A 9747-nucleotide genomic window follows, 5' to 3' on the forward strand; every position below is an offset into this window, starting at 1 on the left:
GGCATGATTAACAAGTATTTTTTCCTACAGATTGTTGTTAAGCCAGATCTATCCACTACTGCCATGTGGATTATTTTTATCAACTGAAAGAAGATTTTAGTAATACCTGAATCAGGATTTAAACTGACACCCAAATGGTTTCAAAGGTATGGTTTTACTAGCACCATATTACTCTACTATAGCCTCCATTCTAGGCACAAGAAGCTGATTTTTTCCAAATACCCCACGTTTCTCCCATTACCATAATTCTCCACAAGCTGTCACTTCCGCCTGTAATGCTTCTCATTGCGGTTCCTGTAAATTTTCACTCAGCTGTCCATAATCAGAAGAACTCCACCTTTTTTTTTTTTTTTTTTTTTTGCGGTTCGCGGGCCTCTCACTGTTGTGGCCTCTCGCGTTGCGGCGCACAGGCTCCGGACGCGCATGCTCAGCGGCCATGGCTCAGGGGCCCAGCCGCTCCGCGGCACGTGGGATCTTCCCGGACCGGGGCACCAACCCGTGTCCCCTGCATCGGCAGGCGGACTCTCAACCACTGTGCTACCAGGTAAGCCCAGAACTCCACCTTTTGATCCTCAGGCCTGACCCTGCCACCCAAGACAGACAGTTCTTTCTTCACAATCTCATACAACAGACTTCTTCTATGTTTATTGAGAAGAAAATGGAGGCAGGGATCCAGGTTTTTGTCATTTTAAAATCAGCTTGATTAAAAAAATTTTTTATTGTTTTTAATTTTTATTGAAATGTAGTTGATTTACAATGTTGTGTTAGTTTCAGGTATACAGCAAAGTGATTCAGTTTCTTATATGTATACATATATATTCTTTTTTAGATTCTTTTCAATTATAGGTTATTACAAGATATGGAGTATAATTCCCTGTGCTGTACAGGAGGTGCTTGTTGTTTACCTATTTTATATATAGTCGTGTGTATCTGTTAATCCCAAACTCCTAATTTATCCCTCTCCCACTTTCCCCTTTGGTAACCATAAGTTTGTCTTCTATGACTGTGAGTCTGTTTCTGTTTTATAAATAAGTTCATTTGTATTATTTTTTTAGACTCCACATATAAGTGATATTATATGATATTTGTCTTTGTCTGACTTAGTATGATAATCTCTAGATCCATCCATGTTGCTACAAATGGCATTATTTCCTCCTTTTTATGGCTGAGTAATATTCCACTTCGTATATAGACCACATTTTATTTATCCATTCATCTGTCAATGGACACTTATGTTGCTTCCATGTCTTGGCTATTGTAAATAGTGCTACTATGAACATTGGGGTGCATGTGTCTTTTCAAATTACAGTTTTCTCTGAATATATTCCCAAGAGTGGGATTGCTGGGTCATATGGTAGTTCTATTTTTAGTTTCTTAAGGAACCTTCATACTGTTCTCCATAGTGGCTGCACCAGTGTACATTCCCACCAACAGTGTAGGAGGGTTCCTTTTTCTTCACACCCTCTCCAGCATTTATTATTTGTAGACTTTTTAATGATGGTCATTCTGACTGAGCTTGATTTTATTCAAAGTAAACTCACAGAGGATTAACTATGTCTGCAATGCCTTTGAAACAAGAATATTTGAATCAAATATTTTTTCAGAATTTACTTATTTAAGATAGAGCTGGAAATATTTCAGGAACAGATATTTAGAGGTCTTTAATCAAGAAATCCTATAAATCTCTCAAAACATTGTAGTTTTCTAAAAGTTTTCAATAAAATTCAAATTTATCTTTTAAATCATAGAAGCAAAGAAAATAGGTTACTTTTAGTGTTACGTGCTTCTGAACAATTTTAAGAGAATATTTTTAAGTAAGGAAACATTTTAGAAATGGATTTTTCACTTTTTAAAACATCAGGTAGCTTGCTTTTCATCAAGTCATATTTTATTTTGTATTTTCTTATTGTATATTAATCACAGAAATGAGTGTTTTACTTAATATTATTTAGCAGACACATTTATAAAAACTAACTAATATCTTACTTCTGCTGAGAATTTCCCTGAGCATTTTGTTGTTTCTGAGTTTTAAGGATAGTAAGACTGCCTGATACCTAATGACTAAGGGGATTAATTCACATTATATTTAGAAACAACCTCCCACATGTTACTACATCCAAGTGTTAGCCAACAGTTTTAGCTTGAGCAAAAACAGCTTTATTTTCTTTACCTGATACCCACAAACCCTGCCTAGATTTTTTATTTTTGTTTTTAATCACCATTTTATTTTGAACAATGCTACTGTGAGTCTATTTTTCTCATTTATGCTAATAGCGTGATTTACCTTAACACATTAATGAAACTCTGTTCGTTTCAAGATTTTTACTTTCTGAAGAATATAAATCAATAAAGTCTGCAGAGTTCAAGGAGGAGGTCTTGATGTAGTTGAATATAAAAAAATCCAATATATTTAATCGCAGCATGTATTGGAGTAATGGGACAGAAGTCATTTATAAATAGGTAGCTGTTATAGTAATTTACCCTTCAGCACGCATTTATCAGCCACAGGAGAGAATCAAAAAGTTCTTTTGAAGCACTTGAATTTCCTGTCCTTATTCTTAAAGTTGCTTTGAAATTTGAGAGAGAGAAGCATTGCAGCTGTTGGCCAAAGAGCTACCAAATAGGACATATGTTTAAAGCAGAGAATGGTGCTAGATTCTTATTGAAAAGGACACACAGGGCCTGATAGTGTCATAAATAACTAACAACAACAAAAAACAGAGATTGTTGAGTGACTTTTAGACTTGGGAAATTAAAGAATCAGAGAATCTTTTTAAAATGAGGGAAGGGGAACTTTCTTTGCGTTTATTAAGATTATCTGAGATATCAAATGCATTTCAGACAGATGGTATAAAGTAATGTCTGGGTCAGGTGGGGACAGTGGCCTTCTGGAGTGCATATACCTAGCCACAGAAGGGGCTTCCATTCAGTACCAGTGTCTTGTTACTCTAAGGGAATGCAGGCCTTGCACACATCGTGGGATTTCTTAAGAGAAGACAGTAATCTGGATTTTAAGGTGAAAGTTTCCGGGTCACTCTGCACAACTGCACAAATTGTGAGCACAGAGTATGCACTGTGTATGTAGCGTGCCTAGTTGTGAACCAAACAAAAGACTGCGCAAAGGGTAAGTTGGCAGGCAGTTCGCAGCCTCTTGTTCAGACTGTTAGAAAAGCCTTTTATTGAACTGAGTTCTATTTTTCAGTAGCTTCGGCCCCTTGGATCTTAGGGTCTTGTGAACAAATGTAACTCTTTACACATGCACACAAAAGTATTTAAAATATTTGAAGCCAGTTGTCATATTTCTTCACCTAAATTTAGGGACTGGTAAGCCAAAGAGATAAACTGTTTGTTATGAGTGAGTGACGGCGCGTGTAGGCCGGTCTCTCCTTTTCTCTCCTCCCTCATCTGATTGCTAACCAGCACTTTAGTAATGCATCTGGGATCTTTGCCTGAAATCAAATCAACATGACTGGTCTATTGTTTGGAGGCTCTGTCAATCTCTGGCCTACCCAGAGGGGAGTTCTAAGGTCTGCCACCCGCGGGGTCCTTCCTGCCAAGTCCCTGAACCCGTGAGAGCATGGCTGGCAGGGGATTTGGTGAGTGGGATCCTAAAATAGTCCATTGTGTCCACACCTGATGTTGAGGGAATTTAGCCCCTGGGTGACTTTATGAGCTTTAGACTATATCCTCTCTCACTAATTCCCTCTGTGTGTGGCTGGTCTCTTTTAGACTAAAAAGGTCATGCTTAAAAGCCAGTGGTGCAGACCATGTACTGAGCTTGCCCTGTGTACAGTTCCAAGCACTGCTTTGTGTATATTGTCATTACATGTTCGCAGACACTCTGTGAGGTATTAGCTTTCTTTATTAGAGACAAGGAAGGAAACTGAGCACAAGAGACCCAACCAGGACTACACAGTTAATCAGTAGTGAAGTAGGGGTGCAAACCCAGGAGTTTGGCTTCAGGATGTTTACATCTTTCTTCCTATGGCTCAGCCTAGGTCCCTGGGTCTTCACTACCAGTTACAGTGCCTTCACAGGCTGGAACTGGACTGTGGATAATGCCCACTTTTGTAGAGACCGTGATCTACTCTCTGCCCTGTGTCTGGCCCACAGGCAGCGTGACCTCCCCGTGTGCTTCATGCCATCTCTATAGCAGCTTGCAAAGACAGTGGCAAATGCTCTTGGGTGTCCATGTAATGGCCAAGGAGGTCTTGTTGCTTGTTGCTGACCTACCTTGCTCTCCTCCTCTTTTCATCCCATGTTACCTCTAGGCTCTGAAATCACCATCTGCCCTGACTGTACAATTTGGTGTTTGTACTTGGTCTTCTCTACATTTGAACCTTGACCTGATTTGACTTGACTTTCTAGCATTTAATGCCTCACGCTGGCCTGGCCCTGCTAAACTTCAAACCGACATGGGTTTGCATTTGGATTCTACAATTTCGTGGCTGTAAGATTTTGAGCAAGTTAAATATCTCTTTGAGGTCTGCCTTTAGCAAAATGGAGAAATTATACTTTACTTATTGAGTTACGAGAATTAACAAGCAACATATATAAAATGTCTAGTACAGTATATAACACAAAAGTGTTCAAATGATACTTATTATGACAGTCATCATTGGGAAGTAGGAACTGAGTAATTCCTAACCAGGCCTTTAAAATCTCAACTAAGCCTCAGATAGTTGCCCAGGATAAGGTGAAAGTACTTGTTGCAATCTTTGAATAGTTGGCAGCTTCACGTTTAGAAAACTAGGCCCTAAGATGTCCTTATCTATGATAAGATATGAATTTATCAAGAATGATCAATCACAATGATATTTTATAGTATATGCAATGAAGGAAACATGTAATAATTTTATTATGCATTCATTTAATTAAGCTACTATTTTATTAAAAATATGACAGGATTATGTTTATGATTATCTGATTTTTTTTTTCAGCTTTGTTCTACAATCCATCCTCTGTTAAGTACTATCTTTTGGGGGTTCAGATGAACTCCACTTAAAAAAAAGTAACCCATTTATTGCTTTTTGATCATGAAGAAATATTTGGAAAATATAGAAATGTATAGAAACGAAAATTAAAATTACCCATAATTTTTTTAATAAACCAGAAATAAATGCAGATAACACTTTGGTGTGTATCCTTCTAGTCTTTCTACTTTGTAAATATATAGTAAATAGAGATACAGTAATAAGAAATAAAAATAAGAATTTCCCAAGTCATTAAATCATCCTTGAAAAACAGATTTCAAGTGCTGGTATATGAATACCGTCCTGTGGGTATATGGCTGTATGATAACAATTAACAAGTTATCTGATAAAATTACAATTTTTACTGCTATAAAATTAATATCTTTAAAGGATATGGCTTTCTATTTTTCCTTTCAGCATCTGAATCCTCTTTCTATGTTCAGGACTCATCCTCACCCCCAACTATAGAAGCTGAAAGAGATGCCAGATACTTGATTTGCCAGCCTCCCTTGCAGCTAGAGTGTGGGCTCTCCTAGACCTTGCAGAGAAGGGTAGGGGGTTGAAGAAGTGGGGCTTTGCAGAATGCATGTGCTGAGAAGGGCGGCAGCCAGAAGAGTGCGCAGTGGTGCCAGGAGCAGCCTCAGGGATGCTTGCAAGGAAGTCACTGAGTTTAAAAGTATGAACATTTCAAGTCTCTTTATTTAAACATCCTCTTAGAAAGCTAATTTAACTTACATTCCTGTAGCCTTGAACATAACGATTCTCAGTCGTTCACTTCTAAAACGTGTGTTTGCATTACACACATTATCTCAAAAGTTATTGTTAAAAAAAAAAAAGTTATTGTTAAATAGGGCGAAGACGTCAGTATAATGTGGAATTTGGTTTGGGCATAAGCAATTTCGCTGCAGTTGCCAACAAGTAACAAAAACTGAGTGCAAGTTGTAGTAACACAGGAGAGGCAGCAAAAGCAACAGAAGAATATAATGCTGTGTGTGGGACCCCTTCACCTCCTGGGTAGAATCGATTGGGCCACTTGCTCGGTCTTGGAGGTGTGTGATGCTTGATTCTCCCATATTGTTTTATAGTTTTTGTCCTTGTCTCCATGATTTGACTGTCTAATCCTTCTTTACATACTTTTCATTAAGCCAGCTTTCACTTTTTTTAAATGAGAAAATCCTGTATTTACTGTAGCACAATATTTCTTTAGTGTTGTAGCTTTTTGTTTGTTTTAATTAGGATTGTTATTGTTTCTGTTAGTGCTCTGGTTACAACATTACACAGGTTTCGCGTGGCCTTCCCTAGCCCTATTTTTTTCTGTGAACTGGCATTTTTAGAGTGCAGTTCAGCAAAAGGAAGTTTCTTAGCAATGCTACATAGCATTCTGGGCTATAGCAGAAGCAAGGGCAGTTCCTTCTCTTGCCCCGTCATATCAAACCCAGAGAGACTTGTTAAACATACAGATTTCAGAATCTACCTCAGATGTGATTCAGAATCTCCGGGGGGGATGGCTCTGGCAGTCTGTTAATATGTGTCCCAAGTGATTCTTATGTTATACAAGTTAGGGAAAACTCTTTGCCCTAAGGTGGCACCAAACAGTCATGCTTCCCCCTCCCCAACATTAACGGGTATTGCCTTCAATTAAAAGAGCCTTTGAAAAATAATTAATTACAACTATACCACCTTTGTGACTTAAAGTGTTCTGGTCCATAGGATCCTCCACTCTGTCTGGTTTTATTTGCAACGGTCCTGTTAAGGCAAGTCTTCTCAGACTTCATTTCATCCACTCACACCAACAATGAACCCCAGCAGCCTGCACAAAGACCTGCTCTATTTCTATTTTAATACATGAACTATCAAGTATGATGTAATAACAAAAGTTTTCTCTTTAAATGATACAGACAGGCTAAGTGAATTTTTATACAGCTTTACAAATACTAAGAGCAAATCTTGTGACAGGCTAAGTGAATTTTTATACAGCTTTACAAATACTAAGAGCAAATCTTGTGAAGATGGGGCTGAGATGAACGGCAGGATAAAGATGGTGGGGGAAAGGGTGCTTTGTCAATAGAAGCTTTACACGCATTTAAACAGAAAAGCGCTTTACATTTAGAGGCTGTTTCTGTTTGTTTGTTTAACAGTTTTGGGTTTGCTTTCTTGGTCTAGTCTTGAATATTTTAAAGAGGGAACTTTATTTTGTTTACTTTTCCCGTTTGAGCTAAAGTGTAGAAAAGACACATTATAAGACTGTCGTAAAAGATTTGTTGTAAACTGTGTAATTTGTTGTAATACTCTGTAAACTCAGAGTAATAAAGATAAACCAACTCATAATGGCAATGCTTAAATTCCAGAAATTTTCTTCCATAACAGCCTTGTTCATGATTCTTCTAGTTACACCTCTGAAGCCAGAAATCCCATAGTTTACATCAACATTCAATTGGACTTGTTACTTTCTCTGCTTATTAAAGAGAAACCCAATATATCCCAGCCTATAAGCAATAAGAAATAGTTGTTTTATAGTAATAACATTCCACTCCTTCCAGTTATTTACATGTGGGTAGGTAGGACGATTTGAATGCACAGCAGTCAGTTTGGGTTGATTATCATGAAGAACCGAAGCAATAATTTTCAGGGCTTTGCATCAAGAGCAGCTTTGAATGTGGGCTCCCGGAGTGCACACCAATATGTTTGTAACTCCAGCAGTAAAGTATTCTTCGTCCCCATGTGAACTGGAAGAGGCCATCTGGGAGGGTGCTGTACACAATAGTATGTTATTTGGGGCCTTTACTTAAACTGGGCCCCTTCACAACTGGAGAACTGATTATAAAAAAAGCAGTTTTCTCATGGTCTGGTTGTTTTTCATCATATCTAAAATCCTAGTGTGGAAGTCTAGGGCATGCCAAAGTTTCAAGCGCTAGCACTGCCATTTAGGGAGTTCGCTTATGCCATTTTTAGTGAGTCAGGTCAGAATTTTCCAGCTGTCCTCTCCACCTACTACAAATACATGAAACCCTAGCAGAGCCCTTTTCACTGGTAAACACTTTCTTTGCTTAATTATAGATACATAATATATTAGTTCAATTTCAGTTTGGTATATCAAAATAATTCCACGAGTCTGATAACACTATATTTTAAGTTACCCTCAGAGACTGAGGTAGAGTTAAGATCAACAGGAAATTTGATCATTTAGAGTTTAAAAGAGTCTTAGATTTCTCTCTTTTCCATCACTTCAACCGAACTTTTATTTCTTAGTTCCACCTTTCTACATGCACCCTCAAAGTATTAGTTGTTGTAACGGATCCCGTACCATAGTGTACCATCCAGGTCTGGGTCGCTCATTCCCCCAGCTGCTGGGAGTGTTGGTGCTTGACAGCTTTCAGCTGACCCCTCTCCATGCATTGTCCTCACCCAAAGCCACGCCCCTTCATGGAGGCAGCCATTCCAAAAACAGGTCACAGTCCTAAATTCAGTTTTCAGAACAAAGGCAATTTCCAATCTAGAACCCATTTACTGAATGAGAGTTCAAAATTCCTGGAGAAAAAAATGCCAGTAATTCCATGCCAAGTATATACAACGATGATGACCCCCCACCACCCATCCTCCCTTATTCTTTCCCTAAAATGACCTACAGCCATTTACTTGGATATTTGTACAACAGAAAATGGAGACTACATCATTTCAAGGTGTGTCAGATGTGAGGTCTGAGTTGACATTGATGACCCGGAACTTAAGCACCACCATGACTTCCAAGTAATAAACGGAGTCCTGGTCCAGATCCAGCTCACGGTGTACCTGTTGGACTCATGGATGTAGCCAGTGGTCATTTCCCTGGTCTCCAACTGTCGAATTCCAATAGACCCATTTGGTAGTTGGCAGAATATATTGGTGCCTTGGCCTGTAAGGTAAGAGCTACCATTGTGGGAACAGCCAGGAGTAAATAGACAAGTGTAACAACCAAGGCCTAAGGACATGGTGACCAGGGTAGGCCTCTTAACCATGGGGGTCTGGGTCAGCCCTCTAGCAAGTCAGCTGACCAGCAGAGCTGATAACAGAGAAAGCGGGGAATCTAGAATGGTGGCAGACAAGGAAATGATACTCCACTGTGGCTTTGAGACCACCTGCAGCGGCAGGGCTGTAGTTTTGTTCCACTCACCTTTGTCAGTTTCCCTAGGAAAACGGACCAAACAGAATCCTGCGAGAGCAGGACCCAGAATTTACTATATGACACACATGAATCTGAGTGGCATGAGGGCAGGTGGTAGATGCTGCAGTGTGCCACTCCGACCCCCTCTTCACATCTGAGGCCGGCATCTTCCAGACCACTGGGAATGTTACCACGTCAAGAATTGCCTCAGCTGACGAGTGCTGCCTGGTCCAAAGTCACACGCACCCCTGTCCTCAGCAGCCTGTTTCTAATGCCTGGTCAGTGAGGGTGGGGATAAAGGCAAACCCTGTTGCCCCTGGGGAAATAACTCTGAAGGGCATCCTAACTCTGGAGCTCCCTGGGAGTCCCTAAGCTCAGGGTGCCACGCCTGTAACACAACCCATAGGCATCCGTTGGGTCCAACACTGTTGCTCCTGTGGGCCTTGGCAGGGATGAGGGGACTGATGCAAACATGCTGATGGACATGCTTCTTCAGTAATCAAATCCTTTGTCTCTCTCCCGGGGGTCTTCTACAAGTATCCGTGAAACTGTGGCAGGCTCACGTGTTACCTCTAAAGTACGGTAAATCTTAGACCCTTTAGAGTTCTTTACTTCATTTTACAACTTGGCTGT

This window comes from Physeter macrocephalus, chromosome 7 (genome assembly GCF_002837175.3).
Source record: "Physeter macrocephalus isolate SW-GA chromosome 7, ASM283717v5, whole genome shotgun sequence".
Lineage (NCBI taxonomy): Eukaryota > Metazoa > Chordata > Mammalia > Artiodactyla > Physeteridae > Physeter > Physeter macrocephalus.